The sequence below is a fragment of the Jaculus jaculus genome, chromosome 2 (assembly GCF_020740685.1).
Source record: "Jaculus jaculus isolate mJacJac1 chromosome 2, mJacJac1.mat.Y.cur, whole genome shotgun sequence".
NCBI lineage: Eukaryota > Metazoa > Chordata > Mammalia > Rodentia > Dipodidae > Jaculus > Jaculus jaculus.
In genome coordinates, this window is record NC_059103.1 from 84855050 (window position 1) to 84873910 (window position 18861).

Genomic DNA, 18861 nt, shown 5'->3' on the forward strand with positions numbered 1-18861 from the left:
GAGAGAGGAAACAGGAGGTATGACATGTAACTCGTATTTATTTTTAAGCTAGTGAGAATGCTACTGTGGAAGATGAGCAAGAACTTTAAACTATGCACCACTGTCATATGCACTAACCTTGGGGAGCATCATGAATATGACTTGGTGAAGAGACATTGTTGATGGCTTCCTTTGATTGAGTAGAACTTCCAAATCAAATTCAGTTTGAGCATGTTGACTGAAGACTCCTATTAGTCTCATAAGGAATGTCTGAATTTGCAAATATGTCCCCAACTACAAGAGGTTCTTCTCTTAGTTCCGCAAACCACCAGGCCCTGCTCACTATAACCTTGCCAGATAACTGGGACCATCTGCAATATGAAAAACTTTAGAAATCTCTTAAGACTTTATGGTCTATAGTATATGTTATGATGTAAATGCATTTATGAGTTTGTGTTTTTTCTTCAGTCTTCAACTTTATTTCTTATACTGGAGCAGTTATTTACTTATTTATTTATTTGAGTCATGCTCCCCATCCTTTCAGCCCTCCTGTGACCTTAAGCTGTTGTGGGATGTTCCGGTACACATGGATAACTTCCCACCTCAAGCACCTGTTGTGTCTCTTCCCATATTCTGCATCTCTAGGTAGTGCACAGCCCAGACCCATTGTATATGGAATTAATGTCCTTTAAACAACTTAACAAGTGAGGGACTAATGTTGTCAGACAGCATCTCCGTCTCCCATCTATCAGGGAAAATAAATGCAAATATCTGTTCTACCCAATTCCTGTGCAGGTCTCAGCTGGAACAGACACCCATGTACCCTCAGTAGAAAGCTCAGGAGACACCCTTCATTGCTTTCTCCCTTCCTCCATGTCGCTGTTACCAGTTTTGGTGAAGTTCCCGTCTTACGACTTTCAGACCATGATGAATCAGAATGATGCTTATAGAGATAGTGGGAGAATAAGTTAAGTAAGTTTTATTTTAGAAAAGAAGGTAATGCAGAAAATTTCCAGAGTTGAGAGGGATCCTGAGAGGGTAACCACATGGTGACTTGGATTGAGATGTCTTATACACTTTGAGATGCAAATTAGCATAAAATGAGGTGATTGGGTTGGTTATTGTGAATGTATGTGGGGTTCCTGAGAGGCTGATGAGTGAGAAAAACGAATGTGAGTTCTTGCCTGCAAGAAAATGACTCACTAAAAGGTTCCGAGAAGGAGGAAGAATCAGGAAGTAAAACAGGGCTGCTCCTGATGGACATCTTGATAAGTCAGGTTTAGATTCAGGCTGGAACTGCCTTTTAGTCTTACCAAGGCAGGTTGATAGAATTGTTCATTTGGACCTTTGTCTCTACATACCTACCTACAAAAGGAAACCATACAGTGCTCATCAAAATACTTAATATAGATCTGACAAAGACCCTATCTGTCAGCCCTGCTCTACTTCTCCTTAGGGTCAAGGAAAATCAGGCACTTAGAATTCTGCAAACACTTATGTTTAATTTTTATTTGAAGTATCTTTGTTAGGATTGCTGCGAACATGACTGCAAGTATTTTTGGAAGCTAAAGCTTATATTATTTTAATTATTGATGCATCATGGAACAGAAATGTCAAAAGCTACACTTTGCATTGACTTAAACAGCAGTTGAAAGACACTGAAAAGTGTTCTCAGTGCAAAGGACAGGAGAAAGAGCTGCAGTGAGTCCCACAGACTTGTCCACAGCACTTAGCCTGAAGGAGTGTGGTTTCTTCCACTCTTCATAAGCCATGGCTCTCAAACTTGCTAGCTAGCTGCTATGCCTGGTATCGGCCTGAGGAACCAAAGTCACTTCCAAAAATAGATTTCCTTTTCTGTGTTTTAGCCTGACCTTGGATATTAAGTAACACCTTTCTTCTCCCTCTCTTTTCCCCCTTTTCTTCTCTTCCCTCATTTTCCTCTCTCCTCTTTCCTCCCTTTCCCTTTCCTCAAACAAGTTGACAGATTTCTTGCCAGAAAATATTTCAAGACTCCATTTTTCTGGATATGATCTTTTACTATCTAAGAGAAAATATATATCCTCGCAAAGTGGTTCACATTGCTCTCACACACAAAGGGAATAGTACAATGTAGTAGTTTGAATGGATGTCCCTTAATAAAATAAGGAGTTTATTAAAACTTGTAACTTAGATCTCTAGCTATGTAGCTAGAGGAGTTGTCACTAGGGGTGGGTCCTGGGATCAATCCCTAAGGTGTTACTGGGGGCAGATCTGAATTTTAGCCTAAAGGTATACAGAGTACTTTAGCTCTGCCTAGAGTTCATAGTATGTGCTTGCTTGAGGTGTGGGTGGTGGTATGTTTCTCTGCGAGGACCTGTGAAAGGGGAATAACTTCTTCTGCCATTATGGAAATTCCCTGGATATGTAAGGTTCAAATAAATCCTGTTCTCCCATAAACTGTTCCTGGCTTGAAAGTTCATCCCAGCATCATGAAGCTGTCTACTATAGAATTGTTACCATGTGGATTTTGATCTTTTGGAACTTTTGTTCTAGAGGAATGGACATGGACTTGGTACTTGCAACTGACAATCCCTTTTAGAGTGGCAAACCAAGTATTATGGAGCTATTTTGGTGAGACTTTGAAAATGCTTAATGCAGAGAGAATTGTATTTGGAGTCTTTGCTTATGAACTTCCTAAGGGGAAGAAAAGATAGCAGAGAATTTTGTTGAAACTGGGCTACTGCCATAAGGATGCATTCTGCTGCCCATGCACAGAGTCTTTGATGGAAGTTAAATTTGTAAGTGCTTGGCTAAAGATATGGAACTGAGAGATATAAGATTTAAAATTGGAGAAATTCAAATAAGTTTAAAATTTATAGGCATAGAGACTGATTTTAGGTTACTGAAGTTGCTATTGTCAAATATTTTAGCAATCTTAAGGAAGATGACCCAACTTCTTTACATTATTACAATGGAAAAGATGCCTGAGAAAAGACTGAATGGTAGAAATGCAAATTCTTTTGAAAGGGGATGAGTGAAAAGAAGGAACCTGCTCTTCAAGGTCATGATTTATTTTGTTCATGAGTTAAGAATATGGGGCTGGAGAGATGGCTTAGCGGTTAAGCGCTTGCCTGTGAAGCCTAAGGACCCCGGTTCGAGGCTCAGTTCCCCAGGTCCCACGTTAGCCAGATGCACAAGGGGGCGCATGCGTCTGGAGTTCGTTTGCAGAGGGTGGAAGCCCTGGCGCGCCCATTCTTTCTCTCCCTCTACCTGTCTTTCTCTCTGTATCTGTCGCTCTCAAATAAAAATACAAAAAAAATTAAAAAAAAAAGAATATGGCTATTTCCTACAAAACTTTTATTGGTTTCAGAAGCATGAAAAAAGTGTGGAGCGGGTCATGAAGTACACACCATTCCAAAAACCTCTGCTGAGTTAATGCACCAAGAAAAGGATCTTCCTGTTTTAAAGGCTGGAAAGACCTGTGTATGGAGTTGAAGATAATCCATGGTTTTCAGTGGAGCCCTGGAGATGTTTTGGATATACCAGGATTATGCAAGAGCTACCATGGATCACTGTTGACTTGAGATGAAAGTTTTCCTTGGCTTCTCAGTTCATCTGGAGGGACAAAAATGAAAAAACCCAGAGACTGTCAGTCACTGGTTATGATATTGGACTTGAACTGCAGATGTTTGATGGTTATTGAGTTTCCAATGGTCTAGTATGTCTCCTTATGTAACTTGTTTTGAATTTATAGGACTCACAGTTAAGAGACAGTCTTAAGCCTCCAATGAAACTTGGGACTCTGGAGCAATTTTAAGTTAGTAAATACTATGAGGACCTTTGAAGTTGGACTGAATAGAAGTTACAATTTGAGATGGTTATGAATTTACGGGGAACCAAGAGCAGCATGTGCTAGTTTGAATGATATCCCCCAATAAATTCAGGAGTTTATTAAAACTTCTAATTTATATCTCCAGTCCTTGGATTGAGGAGGTATCACTGTTGGTAGATCCTGGGGTTTAGCCCTAAGGTGTTACTGAGGGCAGATCTGAATTCCACCCTAAAGGTATACAGAGGGCTTAAGCTCTGCCTGGGGTTCAGAGAGTGTGCATTTGTGGTGCTGGTGGTGGCATTTCTCTCTGTGTGGACTTATGAAAGGTGTCCAGCTTCTTCTGCCACTATGGAACTTCCCTTGGATCTGTAAGCTTCAATAAATCCTGTTCCTCCCATAAACTGTGCCTGGTTTGTAACTTCATCTCAGCAACATGAAGCTGCCTACTACATACACTAAACACTAAAGGAAAGAAACTATGTTCCAATTATATTTGTATAAGTAAAACATTAAATTTGCCATTAAAATAAGTTTAGTTCTTTATGAAATAGATAATAGATATAGTATAAGTGCTTCTTTCATAGGCACCCACTAAAAACAGTTGCTTTATTATACCTCAGAAATATTATATATCTACAGCGTGCGCGTGCGCGCGCGCGTGTGTGTGTGTGTGTGTGTGTGTGTGTGTGTGTATAATATGTGTTCACATAGGTACATATAATACTGTTTACCATTAAGTATCTATAATGTATAGAAACATAATGCTATTGTGGTGATTTGATTCTGATGTCTCCCAAAACTTCCTAGGTTCCCAGCTGATGGAGATATGGGAATTAACACCTCCAGGAGGCAGTGTATTGTTGGTGGCAGTCTTATGGGTGTTATAGCCATTGTCTCCTTGCCAGTGTTTGGCACACTCTCCTTTTCCTGTTGTCTACCTGATGTAGGCCAGGAGGTGGTGTCCACCCTCTGCTCATGCCATTGTTCTCCCCTGCCATCATGCAGCTTCCCCTTGAGTCTGTAAGCCAAAATAAACCTGTTTTCCCACAAGCTGCTGTTGGTTGGGTGATTTCGACCAGCAATGTGAACCTGACTGCAATAACTATGAAATATTAATATGTCAAATATATAACCAGTTACAGTAACATAATGGACATATTCTTTTCTGTTTGGAGTTTTATTTATTTAAAATTTCTTATATTTTTTCCCATGATAAAATATACAATAGGTTCATTCTCTTTGACAGTTTTTAAAAAGTTTTAAATTTATTTTTAACTGGATCATAAAAATAACACATATTTATGGACAATCAAATGATGCTTCACTATGAGTGTGCGTACCATGAAGTGTTTCAATATTTGCTGTTGTTCAATGAATTACTGTATTTACTGTCAATTTAGAAATATGAAATCAATGCCTTAATCAACTTTTGGGTTACAGATTTACCATAGATCACTGCATTTTTGACAGTGTTCTGCTGATAAATTGCCTGTATGATTATCCTTCTATATGCTCCATTTTTAGCATATTACCAAGTCAATATGATAAGTTATTCATTGAATTTGTGTAATAAAAAGCTGAGCATTTATAACCTTAATAAGGATTTTGAAATTTTTCTTAGAGTTTTAAAAAATTTTTTAAATGCATTTTATTTCTATTAACTGATGTGTAAAATTCTGACATATAGAAAAGAATGTTGTATGCCAGTAGTAAAATTGAATGCTTTTCTGTTTGCCAATATTTTTGTTGTTTTTTATGGTATTTTTGAGTAGCAAATTCCTCTGATTCTCTCCTGAAAAGAGAAAGGAGGCTGTGATTCAGGAAGTCAAATCTGGGATACCTGAAACTTAAAGGTCACACAACCACTACCCAAGGTTATGTTATTTAGAAACTGAAACATTCCTTTCTGAGAGGGGGGAAAGGAAGTTCTAGAATCAGGAAGTGAACAATTCTGGGAAAAGCTTGCAATACCCTGCCCTAAGGCTCTATGAAGGGAAAACAGCTGCTTGGAGATGGGATTCATGCAAATCATCTATGGTGCACTAGACTCAGACTAGACTAGGCGCCTGCAGGTGGTGCAGGGCGCTCCAGAGATTCAGCTTCTGTGAGTTGGCACCCGTGCAGGGATGTGCTTGTTGGTGATGCAGCTGCCTCGGACCCAAAGTGGCAATGGGGAGGTCGCCATGGTAACACTCCTTTGTGGCTTTCATTGCTCTTGTAAGCAACCCCTCATCCTGCTCTATAAGCAACACTAATAAACTCATTCGTTCACCAAAACTGGGATATTTGTTCTGTCATTGGTGCCCTAGCTGGGATGAAGATGCATATTTTCCTTGCCCCAGGGAAAAAGTTTACCATGACAGGTATTTTTAGAAAATATAAAATTTTTATGTAGCTGAGATATATTTTCCTTTAAGCTGCTGAAATCTTTGGTAAATCTTAGAGATCATGGTTTACTTTAGTACTTTTAGATTATCTTTAAGCTTTAACCTATTATCTATTTGGGTTTTATTTTGTGTAAGGTAAATGTTGGAAATAAGTTTTTTTGTTTTGTTTCACTTATTTATTTATGAGACAGAGAGAGAAGCAGATAGATAGAAAGTACCTGAGTACCTGAATTGGACCTCCAGTCTCCCTGTAGAAAGCCAGAAGTCTTGGAAGCACCAGTAATCTGAGCATGCTAAAACGGGAGGGGTTGGTAATCCTAGCACAAACAACATCAGGGTTCAGACCAGTGAGTGAAACCCTGCCTCAGATGAGGGGGAAAGGTGGGAACCAACTTGAAAATTGTCCCCTGAGCTCCACATGCTTCCTGTGGCATCTGTGTATACACATAAATAATCAAATAATAAGTAAATAAGAAATTCACTTAATAAAACCATAGTCACTCATCTTATGGAAATGGACTTATAAAGAATTAGTGGTCATGAAATCAACTGAGCTAAGACTGCATGAAAGATCTCTGTGTTTGTTGACTTTTTTAATTCACTGAAGTATATAATTTTATTAATGCAAAGCAATGAAAATAATATTTGAAAGAGTTAATGATAAACTAAAATAGTTATGGATAAAATAAACTTTTTAATAATCAATGGAAAATGTTTTGAACAGCGGGATTCGTGTTTGTCCTATCTTGTTTTGGTCTGATATCTCATTGGTATGCCTGCATTCCTCCATTATGGAATGAGAATATTTATTTTTTCTAGTGTATATTGGAACTAAGTAGCTTTTTTATATTATTCAATGTTATAGGGGCTCACAGTTAAGAGATAATTAACTTGAGCCTCAGAAGAACCTTTGGGCCTTCGAGGTTTGAACAGTTTTACTTCTGGTAAAGATAATGGAGATCTTTGAGGTTGGTATGAATGCATTTTACATTATACAATTGAAATGCCCAATAGGGGCTGGGCTGAGTGGAATGCTGATCTACGGAGGGTTTTGTCAAAGGAAAACTACCATTTATCGTCTTTCTCAGGTGCATTCTTGATGGGTGTACCTGTGCTTAAAAGCATATCATGTTTAGCCTGTGCATGTAAAATATCACCAAAGTTATATAACAATCCAACTGTTATTCAGGGTAAGGATCCACCTGGGTCTTGCCTCTAGGGGCTACCCAACTCATAAGGAAAGAACATCAGAACATGGAACAAATGGCTCTGAAGTACTATCTCACTCTATTCCTATTTTGGATAACTGAAGTTCAAGATACTCAAGTTAGAAAACTTGAAATAATTATTCCCTATTTTTGTTTTCCAATTTTCAATCCCAATTATCTAGAAATGACTTTATCTATATATACACATACACACAACTACTGATGTTGAAGATTTTCGTACTCTTGAGTTTTTTGTCTCAGAGCCATGAAAAATTAAGCAGGCAGATGATGTGGAGTAAGAAAAAGAAGATTTATTGAGAAAAACGTAGGAAAACCCCAAAGTGTCAGGGAAAGCATGCTTAGGATTTTGCCCAGCTTCAAAGAAAAGAAAGAAAAGAAAGAAAAGAAAAATGACAATTTAGCTTTCTTAGTTAGATGTTACAACAGTAGGAAGAGCCAGAGTGGAAGATCTGTGAGCACCTTCAGCAAAGGAAAGGCTTCTGAGGTAAGAGTACATTGTTTCATTAAGGAAGAAACAATTGCTGGGTGTGGTGTCGCATGCCTTTAATGCCAGCACTCTGGAGGTAGGAGGATTGCTGTGAGTTTGAGGCTAGCAGAAGACTACAGAGTGAGTTCCAGATGAGCTTGTAAAAAAGAAAAAGGAGTAATTGTTCCTCTAATATTATTATTATAATAATAGTATAATAATATAATATATAATATAATAATATTATTATCATGTTTTTAGGTAAGGGGTGATATCTTGACTTGAATGATTAACAAGCTAAATTGGATTAACCTCTCCATTAGTCTCCATTTAGGTCCAGAGGGAAGCATGGACCTTTTGCTCTGGCAAAGAAGTGGCCTTAACCAAAAACTAATGTCCTAATGTTATCATCTTACTTTCTTTCATATGGCATTTTTAATTTTATGGAGGACCAATTGTGATGTTTTGCTTTTCAGTGTTACCAGGGAAACAGGATGTTGGGTCCAGCCTTCAATTACCTCCGAGCCTAATGTTTGTCTACCTACAACACTGGGATGCATGTATATATATGCTAGTTACTCAGAAAGTAATTATAGCTGTTAAAGAACTGTACCATGCATAATCTGCAAATTTACTATACTTTTCGTCTCCCCTCGTTGCACCCCTAGTGTAAGTCGTTGTCACAGTCAGCTTCATGATGCTGGGATGAACTTCCAACCCAGCACAGTTTATGGGAGGAACAGGATTTAGTGAAGCTTACAGATCCAGGGGAAGTTCCATAATGGAGGAAGAAACTGGCCTGTTTTATACAGATCCATACAGAGATAAGTACCACCATCAGAACCATAAGTAAGAACACTCCAGAAACCCCAGGCAGAGCTCAAGAACTCTGCATGATTTTTTGGCTGGAATTCAAATCCATCACCAGTAACAATATAAAGCCAGACCCAAGGATCTGCCCACAGTGACACCTCCTCTAGCCAGGTAGCCAGAGATCCTATTGGGGGACATTCATTTAAATTCCCACATTCTACCCCTGGCCTCAATATATTGATAACCACCTACATTGTAAATTGGATTCAGTCCAACTTCAAAGGTCCCTATATCTTCATCAATTTAAGTTAGTTCCAAAGTTGTTATTTAAGATTGTCTCTTAATTGTGAGTTCTGTAAAATCAAAATAAGTTATATACTTTCAACATATAAAGGCACAAAGTAAATATTTTCAACTGCTATAAAGCATAACAAGGAAAGACTGAACCAATGCAAACTCAATAACAATCAAGCAAACATCAAATATCTGAAATTCAAGTCTGATATTGTGAATAGTGACTGTCTCTGGATTTTCTAATTATGCCCCTACAGCTGGCCTAAATAGCCAGGGAGAACTTCCTTCCCAAGCCAACAGTGCTCCTTGGTAGCCCTTTCACAGTCCTAGTATATCCAAAAAATCTTTGGGTCTCCACGCAAAGTACACTGCATTTTCTAATGGCTTCTCCAGGCTCTTTATCAGGGTCATCACACACTGACTCATACCATGTCTTGGTAGCGGCTCCTGGAACCATGTTATTTCATGACCTACTCCATGCACTTTTTGTGTTTCCAAAGCCAATACCAGCTGTTCAGGACACAGCCCTATTCTTAATTCAGGGATGAAATAAATTGTGACTTTGAAAGCAGATTCCTTCCTTGCTAAAGAGCTTCATTCCTACCATTCAGCCTTTCCTCAGGCATCCTTTCCAATGTTACAATGTAAAGCAGTTGGGCCATCCTTAATCATGGAAATATCTACTTAACAATAGCAGCAACCAGTCTGTGTCAGTAATTTTAACTGGTTTGAATTTTTCCAATTTTAAATATTATATCTCTCAGTTTCATATCTTTAGCTGAGCACATCAGTCTCTTACAAATTTAACCTTAAAAGCCAGCTTTCTGTGCATGGGTAGCAGAATGCAGCCAGTGCTTGTGCCACTATCCCAGTTCCAACAAAGTTCTTTCAGTCCTTTCTTCAGTTTATGCAGGAAGGCTGAGGAAACTTGGTTCCAGTACCAACAAAGGAGAGCTGAACAGGAAAGACATGTGGGCAAATGAAGCACTCATCATCACCTGCAGCCAGATGAGACAAAGAGATTCTTTTCTCCCACCGCTTCTTATGATAAAGCTCTCCTGCTGGAGGGCTGCCAACTCTGGGGGAAGGGCTCACTCTGGAGGAAGGACTTCCTCCTACAGTATATTGTTCCTGGAAGCAAACTCAGAGACCCAACCAAGAGGAATGTCTGTGGATTCCTAATCTGATCAAGTGACAATGGAATTTAATCACCACCATCACCATCATTGCAAACAAGAATTACTGTGGAGACCTGAATTCTAATTCCCCATCTTCACACCATTCTCTCTCGTCACACTGCTATCAGAATGATCATCCCTAACTAGCTTTAGTCATACTGTGTCCACAAAGCATCTGTACATTCTCAATACTGTCCATTTTTTCTTTTCCTTTCCCATGTATTTATTGTCATACTGAGGCAGTTTAAGAGTGACAGCACTCTGACAGAAAAGTGAGGAATGTTCTTGAGCCTGCTCTTGCAGACTCCATGTTGCTAGGGGTCAGGAAAGGATGTGGCTTCTCCTTGTCTTCTGCTGCCAAATGGAGTTCCATAGATCTGCTTTACCTTAAACTCAACCTGAATTTCTCCATGTAAAGGAGTTGCTGCTAATGGAGAATTAAGATTCCTCGAAGGTTATCTCAGACCCCAATTTCAAATCTAGACAAGACCCCAGTCTGAGTATTTATATGGGATTTTCCATATTCTAGAACCCCCTCTTGCCAGCTCTTGGGCAAATCTATGTGTTCTTTTCTTCTCTTAAGTTCTGGACCTTTCTATTTCCAGGAACCCTACTCCTGTTGCCTCATGAGCAGGTGCTCTCTATATTCTTTCCTCTTTCTTTCTCTTAAACGCTTTAATCTCTATAACAATTTCTTTCTATGTTGTGCCAAGACCTCTGACCAGGAGCCAAGATCACCAGTCACTCAGGAGTCACTCAGAGGACTGCCACAGAAGCCGAGACACTCGAATGTAAAAGCAACAGGTTTCTTTTAGTGTCAAGCTTAAGCAGGGTTTCTATCCACACAGACCGACACAGCGGGAGTGGGAGAGAGCCTCGACCTTCTAAAAGTAGGGGTTTATAAAGGAAAAATAGTGGGAAGGGGACAAAGGGGTTATGTCACATTGCATCTTTTAAAATGATTGGTTCCAAGAAGGCGCACATGGGAACATTTCTAGTTGCTTATCTCTGGTCAGCAGACTGCTTGCAGAACCTATCTTTTGCAAGAGGCCAGAGGCCCCCACAGCTAAGTATTTCTGGAATGTCCTGTTGTACAAGCGAGCATGAGTTACAGAAGCAAAGGCCAGTGCGTTAGTCAGCTAGTTCCTTATCTGAGCCGAGCCTGGGCTCCTCTTTTGTTCACAATGATTTGTCCTAAAATGGCAGTGCCATTGTTTAATTATTTACACGTTATTTCTTTTTGGTCTCTCCCTCTACATTTACCCTCTGGTATATGATTTCAATTTTTGAATTCATAAGACAAGAGCCAGGAGGCCACTGACTCAGTCAAAGTTTTGTGTGGCTATGAGAATCTACCTCCTCGGTTACAGCCCAACAATGAGCTAAGAAAGGTTCTAGCACTGTCAAAGACACCTCACATTCCCATATCAATACTCATTCCCATTCTGTGTTCATTCATGGTCCCTTTGTTGGAGTGGCTTTGTTACTTTCTTGAATCACTTATTCTTCATGACCATCAGGATGAAAATTTTCTATATCTTTGTAGCCACATGTAGCTCTCAAGTGCTTTCAATGTGCTAGGTGAAGAAAGTTATGTTAAAACGTTATTTAACTGTAGTTGAAACATAAACATAAATACAAATAATCATGGGTTAGTTTTAGACTGAACACTTTATCTGGTTCCCTCCCTGAAGCCTTAACATCCGGCTACTTCTACCATTGTGGACAGCTGTCTGGCTCAGCAGTCATACAGCTGTTGTAGTTTGTACAGCAGTCTTGATATTTATATATTTTCATACTTTTCACACTTGCCTTATTTCTACCCATATCTTATCTTTCACTTACTTGCAACATAGAGCTCAGAACATAATCTTCATACCATGCTTAACTAAGGATTTAACTTACTTATGGACATGTTTCTTCCCTATTGAAGTCAGGTTAAAAAAACTAAACAACAACAACAAAAAAAACCTCAAAGACTAAAAATAGAGGCACAATCTAACAGACTAAATGTCTAGCAGGGGAGGAAATGTAAAATGGCTACTGCTGTTTTTGAATTTATATCCTTTGGCTTTCCCTCCACAGGAGCCTGTGGGAAATAAAGCATTACTATTGCTATTTCCTTTGTAAAGACTCTTCTTATATACAGTGCAATAGTAGTTTATAGTTACTAAGGCAGTACTATTTTAATTGTTAATCTTGGGATGTTAATGTATATTGTGCACATTTTATAAACAAGCATCTTTAACCACTGAGCAATCTCTCTGACTACGTTGCACTTCTCAAAGTTGTACTAATGTACAACTTTCCTGGCCATTGTAGAACTATCTGATATCAGGTTGCTAGTCTGAATTGTACTCTTGCAATTAAACCTAAAGTATTTTAATTTGAGAACATTTAACTTTTTTAGTGAGAAATTGAGAATGCTTCAGGTGAGGAGCAAAGTCAAATGGATTACTCAGTAATTCTACTGCACCCCCTTCCATGGGGTTCTTCAGAAAGATTTACATCAGACAAGGGCTTTTCTGTATCACGAGCCCTCAAGCATTCAACTGAAAGAAATGTAGCCTTCCCTTTTTCCCTCCAATGGGAATGTAGCCTCCTCTTATGCAAAGGATAGCACTCATGCTGGGGGCCGGCTCTGGCACAATTGCATCAACAGAGATATAAATCCCTCTACATGCCTGTCTTTCTTATTTATGAGACTGCTTCCACATTCAGTGATGGTCATTTGCATGTCAACACTAACAAACAGTATGCAAGACATGAATGGTCAACTTTGTAAAGGGAGGAGTACAGGCAGCCAGCAGGAGAATGGCTGAGGAGAAAGAAGCTCAGGACAGACAGTTTAGCTTGGGTTTGCTTTCTAGACAACAAAAGTTGAGGAAAAAAATTAAATTGGCAACTCACCTTTTCTTAAAAAAAGGAAAAAAAAGAGTCAAGCCATTTTCCTGTTATGTCACACAGCTTGAGTTTCTTTTTCTTGAGTGTTTTCAAAATTTGGATTTCTACTCTTAAAACTATAGTGCTGGCAAGTCTGCATGGAGCTTGTTGTAAGGATAAGATTATTATCTTATATGCTACATGATCCGTGCTTCCTTACTTTGCATATACCCTAACATAAAGTCTTTATAACATAAACATACTGCATGATGACAATGTGAGTTGAGGATGCTAAATTCTAACTTACTTACAATATGGTCTGTGTGACCTAAGTGCTCTCACTTCTTTGGCATCATATGAGTATAGGTGCAATGAAGCAAAATGCGAACATAAAACACGCTGATTTATTTTGGGTTTTAGAATAAGGGAAACTTTAAGAACAGTATAGTATAAATGAGGTTCATTTTATGAAAATTAATCTTATGGAAAAACTACAGCAACAGAAACAACAGAAGTATGCTAAAAGATAGTTTAAAAGAAATTTGACATTTAAACCTAGGCCCCTGATGGTACCCATGGCAACCCATCTGACAACTTGGTTAACAAAAAAATTAAAAAGAGAAAAGAAAGAAAGAAAGAAAAAGCAAATATATTCCTTGCTTTCAAGAATAATCCTTGCTTTTTTATTTTTCCTTCCTGGGAAACATGACAATTTTTTTTTTTTCTTATTATGTTAGGACCACTCAGGACTTTCTTTAGACCTAATATATAATAGAGGGTTAATGTTCTTTAGACAAAAAGCTGGGAAATTTGATCTCCCCAGAACACATTTTCACGCTTATATACAAGCCTAGCAGTGTGTGATCTGGGTGCTGAAAAGCATAAACTAGGCTGATTGTTTTGTATTCATGATCTTTGCCTCTTTGCAGTTTTCAGGTTGAGAACAGCTTTAAGATGAGGTTCCTAACTCAAATTTTCTCTGTTGAGTCCAACAGGTGCTGATCATTCTCTCCAGATTTCAGTGACATTCCCATTCTTTCTGTCACTCTGGTATCTGTGGTATTGTTCTGAGGATCAGATAAGCATAGTAAGTGTACACTGAAACTCCAAGTTGAGATGCAATTTTCAAGAATTATCTTCAACATCAGGGTGTGGTCTTCACATCAGAGTGGGCACCATGTGTTCCCTTTTCTCTGTGGGTCAGGGACAAGTGTTTGCAAGAAGATAGTGTTGTTATTCCTCAGTGGGACTTACTGATAATTTGCTAAAGATTAAGCCTTTTCTTATGAGGAAAATGAGAGGTATTGTCATATTTACACTGTCATGTCCTGAACCTGAGATGGCGGTTGTACTTACCTGTTCAGCCCCTGTATCAGACAGCTTCAGGTTCACTGAGATGAACTTTCAGACCAGGCGCAGTTATGGAAGAAGGGATTTATTGAAGCTTACAGATCCAGGGGAAGTTCCATAATGGCAGAAGAAGCTGGTCTGCCTTCACAGGCCCAAACAAAGAGAGAGAAGTACAAACCTAAATGTCAAAAGCCACAGCATACTTCAGGAACTCCAGCTAGGTACACTTTGCATATCTTTAGATTGAAATAGGAAACCCACCACCACACCTTAAGATCACCCAGTGACATTGCCTCCAGCCAGGTAGCCAGCAGATGCAAACTACAAACAATAAAGAACTGAATATATTGGGGGCCATCTATTCAAACCACCACAGCTCCCATCCAGTAAACACCATAAACGACCTTAATCTTGGTCTCTAGGTGGACATTCTCATTTCTGGGAAACCCTTCCTTCTAGCAGGAGCTCTGTCTTCTTCCTTTCTCTTAAGCTCTATAATAACATGTTTCTAAACTTAATCATCTATGGTCTGTGAATGTCTTGTCAAGTTCATAGGCCAAGAACTCCAAGGCCTCTGACTCAGAGTTGGTTTGTGTGGCTTTGAGCTTCTCCATCTAACTCCTGAGTTAATCGCTTATCCAAGAGCTGAGAAAACTCCAATCACTCACAAAAGCATGGGAATTCCTGGATCAAACAGATTGATAATCTTTCAACAGTGAGAAAGACAACTGAGCACTTATCCCATTTCAGGTTCCACATACAAAGATTATTTTTTATTCTCTAGGCATACTTATCTGGTAATATTTTGTGACCATTTTATAGTTTAAGAGTAATATGGCGGGAGCCATTCAACCTCATATAACCTTTAAGTAACTGTGATGGTTTAACCTTGATTACCAATGTGATGAGACTTAGACTAAGCTAAAGACATTTGTGGGCATTTCTAAAGAGTGGGAAAGTAGGAGGCACTGTTGGGTTCACAGACTCATTCCCCTGACTTTTCTGAATGAATGTAATCATTTATATACTATCTTTCTCAGTCTGTTTTATTCCAATTCTTTATTAAAAATACATATGAAGCCAGGGGTGTAGCATGTCTTTAATCCCAGCACTTGGGTGGCAGAGGTAGGAGGATCACAGTGAATTTGAGGCCACCCTGAGACTACATAGTGGAAACCAGCTCAGCCTGAGCTAGAGTGAGACCTTATCTCGAAAAAAAAAAAAAAAAAAAAACAAAAAAAAAAAAAAAACCCAACAACAATAATAATAAAAAAGATATGAAAGTCTATACATTCAGGGATCACTTCAATAGTTGGGTACTAGAGAAGTTTCTCTGACTGTGTAGAATACCAGAAACCATGAGGACAGTTGTAGCATTCTCTCCAGAATATGAATCTGGCTCTTGATTTTGCTTTACTATTGCTGCCACTGGCCATTGGTAATCTTTTCTGCTCTCCTTCTGTGGAGCTGGAGGGAGAGGAAGCAGTCTGAGTGGTAGAAGAAAAAAAAAAAAAGGATAAAATAGATATGACCTCAGGGTTTAGAGTTTAAGCATTTTGTGAACCTCCAAAACACTGTTATAAATACACCAACATTTAGGGTGCTTGTCTTATGAATTTGAAGAATAAAATCCACAGATCCGAGGATAAGGTTCAAAAAGATTTTGCTATAGATAAAAGCTTTCATAGGGAAGAGAAAAGGGGACTTAAACCCAGAATGTACGAGAAGGAAGCAAGGTAGACCTCTTGCCCAAGGAAGCAAGATGGGGTTTGAGTAGCCCCATAAAGAATGGAATCAACCCAGGTGCCCATAACTGGATAAATGGATAATGAAGTTACACAGTGGAATTCTACTCAGCAGTAAGAAAAAGTGATACAATGAAATTTGTAGGTAAATGGATGGAAGGACTTAGAACAGATCATAATCACTGAACACACAATCACGGAAAGACAAACACTGCATGTTCCCAACCATTTGTGGTTCCTAACCTGGACCAGCTTGAGTTGCTGGCATACCTGATAGGCAACTTGAGGCTCAGACAGTAGGGATGGAAGGGTTTGGGGGAAAATAAACACAAAACTAAGCCCAAAATGAACTGGTACCATAGAAACCTTTCTCCTTAAAGGTAGACTAAAAGATATAATTCTCAACAGGAGTATGGGGGAATGTCTGAAAAGGACACTGGAGAGGCTGGGATGTGTAAGGTTCGAGAATGACAGCCCATGCAAGACCACTCTGAAGCAAAGTAAAAGTTTTATTCAGGACAGACATGAGCTGCTAGGCTGTCTCATGAGAGAAGAGCACAGAACCTTTGGGTTTGCAAAAGTTAGGTTTTATAAGGCCTTTCTGCTGGGTGGGCGAGAGGGGAATAGGCGGCTTGTTTGTGCAGTTATTTAAGGGAGTGTCTGCTATTAATAACAAGATTATGGTCAGACTGTTAGGGTGTGTCACCAAAACAGAGGTTAGGTGGCTTTTGAGATAAGCTAAATAGGAAACTGTGGCTTAAGAGAAAGGGAAAGCAATGGATCAGGTGGTTTCTGAAAAATGTAGTCAGATTTTCAGTCTCGCATTTTATCATAAGGCAGCTTCTCATCTTTTTGCCATTTTGTCACCCTCCATCATGAGACCTGGTCTGGCCTACCAGGATGAATCAACCTTAAAAAATTTTGGCTATGTCATGTAGTAGTACCAGAAATCAGTGCTAAACTCATTGAGCTGTTGATCAGAGAGATCTATGAGGTCTCCAAAACAACACAGGCTTCTATCAAAGCACTTGGTTACCCATGCAAGCTAAAAGGTAAGACCATATTGCTGAAGACACCAAGTGCTGCCAACACAGAACACAGAGATATCTGCCTGGAATCCAGAAGAGAGCCAGTCCCCAAAGAGCAAGCCCATTTAGTGCTGGACAATGCCACACGAGCTACTAGAAGAAAGTGGTCAACAATGGTGTGTGCAAGAAGGGCTCTAAACTACTCAGAAGCAACCAGCCTGAAAAGAAGTAGACACTAGTTTAATGATGGCACACAGTCTTGGTGGGTAACCAATGGCTCTCTGGCTAAGAGATCTACTCTGTTTAAAGGAATTCATATCTGGAACTGGGAACCAGGTCTGAATCTTATGGAGACAAAGATTATGCTCTCCAATGTCAAGCTCCTGGTTTTTGGCTAAAACAGGCTACATCCATGAAATTATCCCCAAATTAATAACACTTATCCAATTTAACCCATTCTAACTTCACTCTGTTGGAGAATCTTTTTTTTTTTTTTTTTCAGAAGTTAGTGAGACCCAAGGAGATAAACTATCCGTTTCATCTCAGTCAAGGCCCAGGTGAAACCACAGAGGAATTGGAGAGATGAACAAGAGTGCTGTTTCCAAGGCAAGCCTGACAAGCAGTGCCAGGGTGAAGGAGATAGACACTGAGGATACTTAACACATACCAAAGCAGAAATCCAGAGGCTCCTAAGAGCTCACCACTGAAGTAGATTTAAAATTCACCCAGCACAGCTCAAAGAATTTTGCAAAAGAGAGGGAGGAAGGATTGTAAGAGCACAGGTTAGGCTGGGCGTGGTGGCACAAGCCTCTGATCTCAGCACTGGGGAAGCAGAGGTGGGAAGATAGGAGGATAGCCATGAGTTCATGGCCATCCTGAGACTACATAGTGAATTATTCCAGGTCAGCTTGATCTAGAATGAAACCCTACCTCGAAAAACAAAACAAAACAAAAAAGAGCACAGGTTGGGACATCATGCCAGAGGTAGTCCCTTCCCCAATAACCCCAACTGACTGTTACTCCTACAACGAATAACCCACAATCCCATGGAGAATACTAGCAACCCCACTGAGGAGGGCACCCTGAGTAATGGGGGCAGGGACAAGAGAAAAGATGGTACCAACACATGATGAACATACAAAGTATGTTCTTAATTTTTATAAAAAGGCGGGGGGAGAGGAAAGCAGAGATCTTGCCCAGTGAGGCACGAGGAGGTGTGAAAGCTCATACTGAAGCTAAGTTTGTGGATTTAAACTTTTTATTGGGAGTTTCACAGATTGCCATGCGCCATGGACCAGCTTTACAAGTAACTATATGACAAAAACCAGATTTCACAGTTAGGTCAGATCAGAGTTTCTTTCATCTAGGAAGAGTGCAAGCTTAATCTTCAAATCGTTCCTGGAGGGTATAGCTTTACAGGGAAGAAAGAGATAAGGAAAGAAATTCCAGGTTTTCTTTGAAGGTTTAATGACATTTCCCACTTTTAGTCAAGGAACCACAATAGCAACAAAACACTCACTTTGGGGTTCCGTTACCCTGACTGCCTAACTGATTTCTGTCGTCTGTCGCTAATATGCTGGCCTATGCTTTTAGACCATGAGACAAAATAACTCTTTACTCCCTTGAGTAGCTTTCCTCAAGTATTTCATCACAGAAAGGAAAAATGTAGCTGATAGAGCAATGGAGCTGCCACTCAAA

At 39.4% G+C, this 18861-nt stretch overlaps 1 non-coding gene across 1 annotated transcript; it reads left to right on the forward strand.

Annotated features, from left to right (window-relative positions):
• Positions 1 to 15671: 15671 nt before the first annotated feature.
• Positions 15672 to 15886, forward strand: LOC123458908. The gene has a single exon (XR_006635850.1). It is a non-coding gene; the product is annotated as a small nucleolar RNA U3 (small nucleolar RNA).
• The last annotated feature ends 2975 nt before the right edge of the window (positions 15887 to 18861 follow it).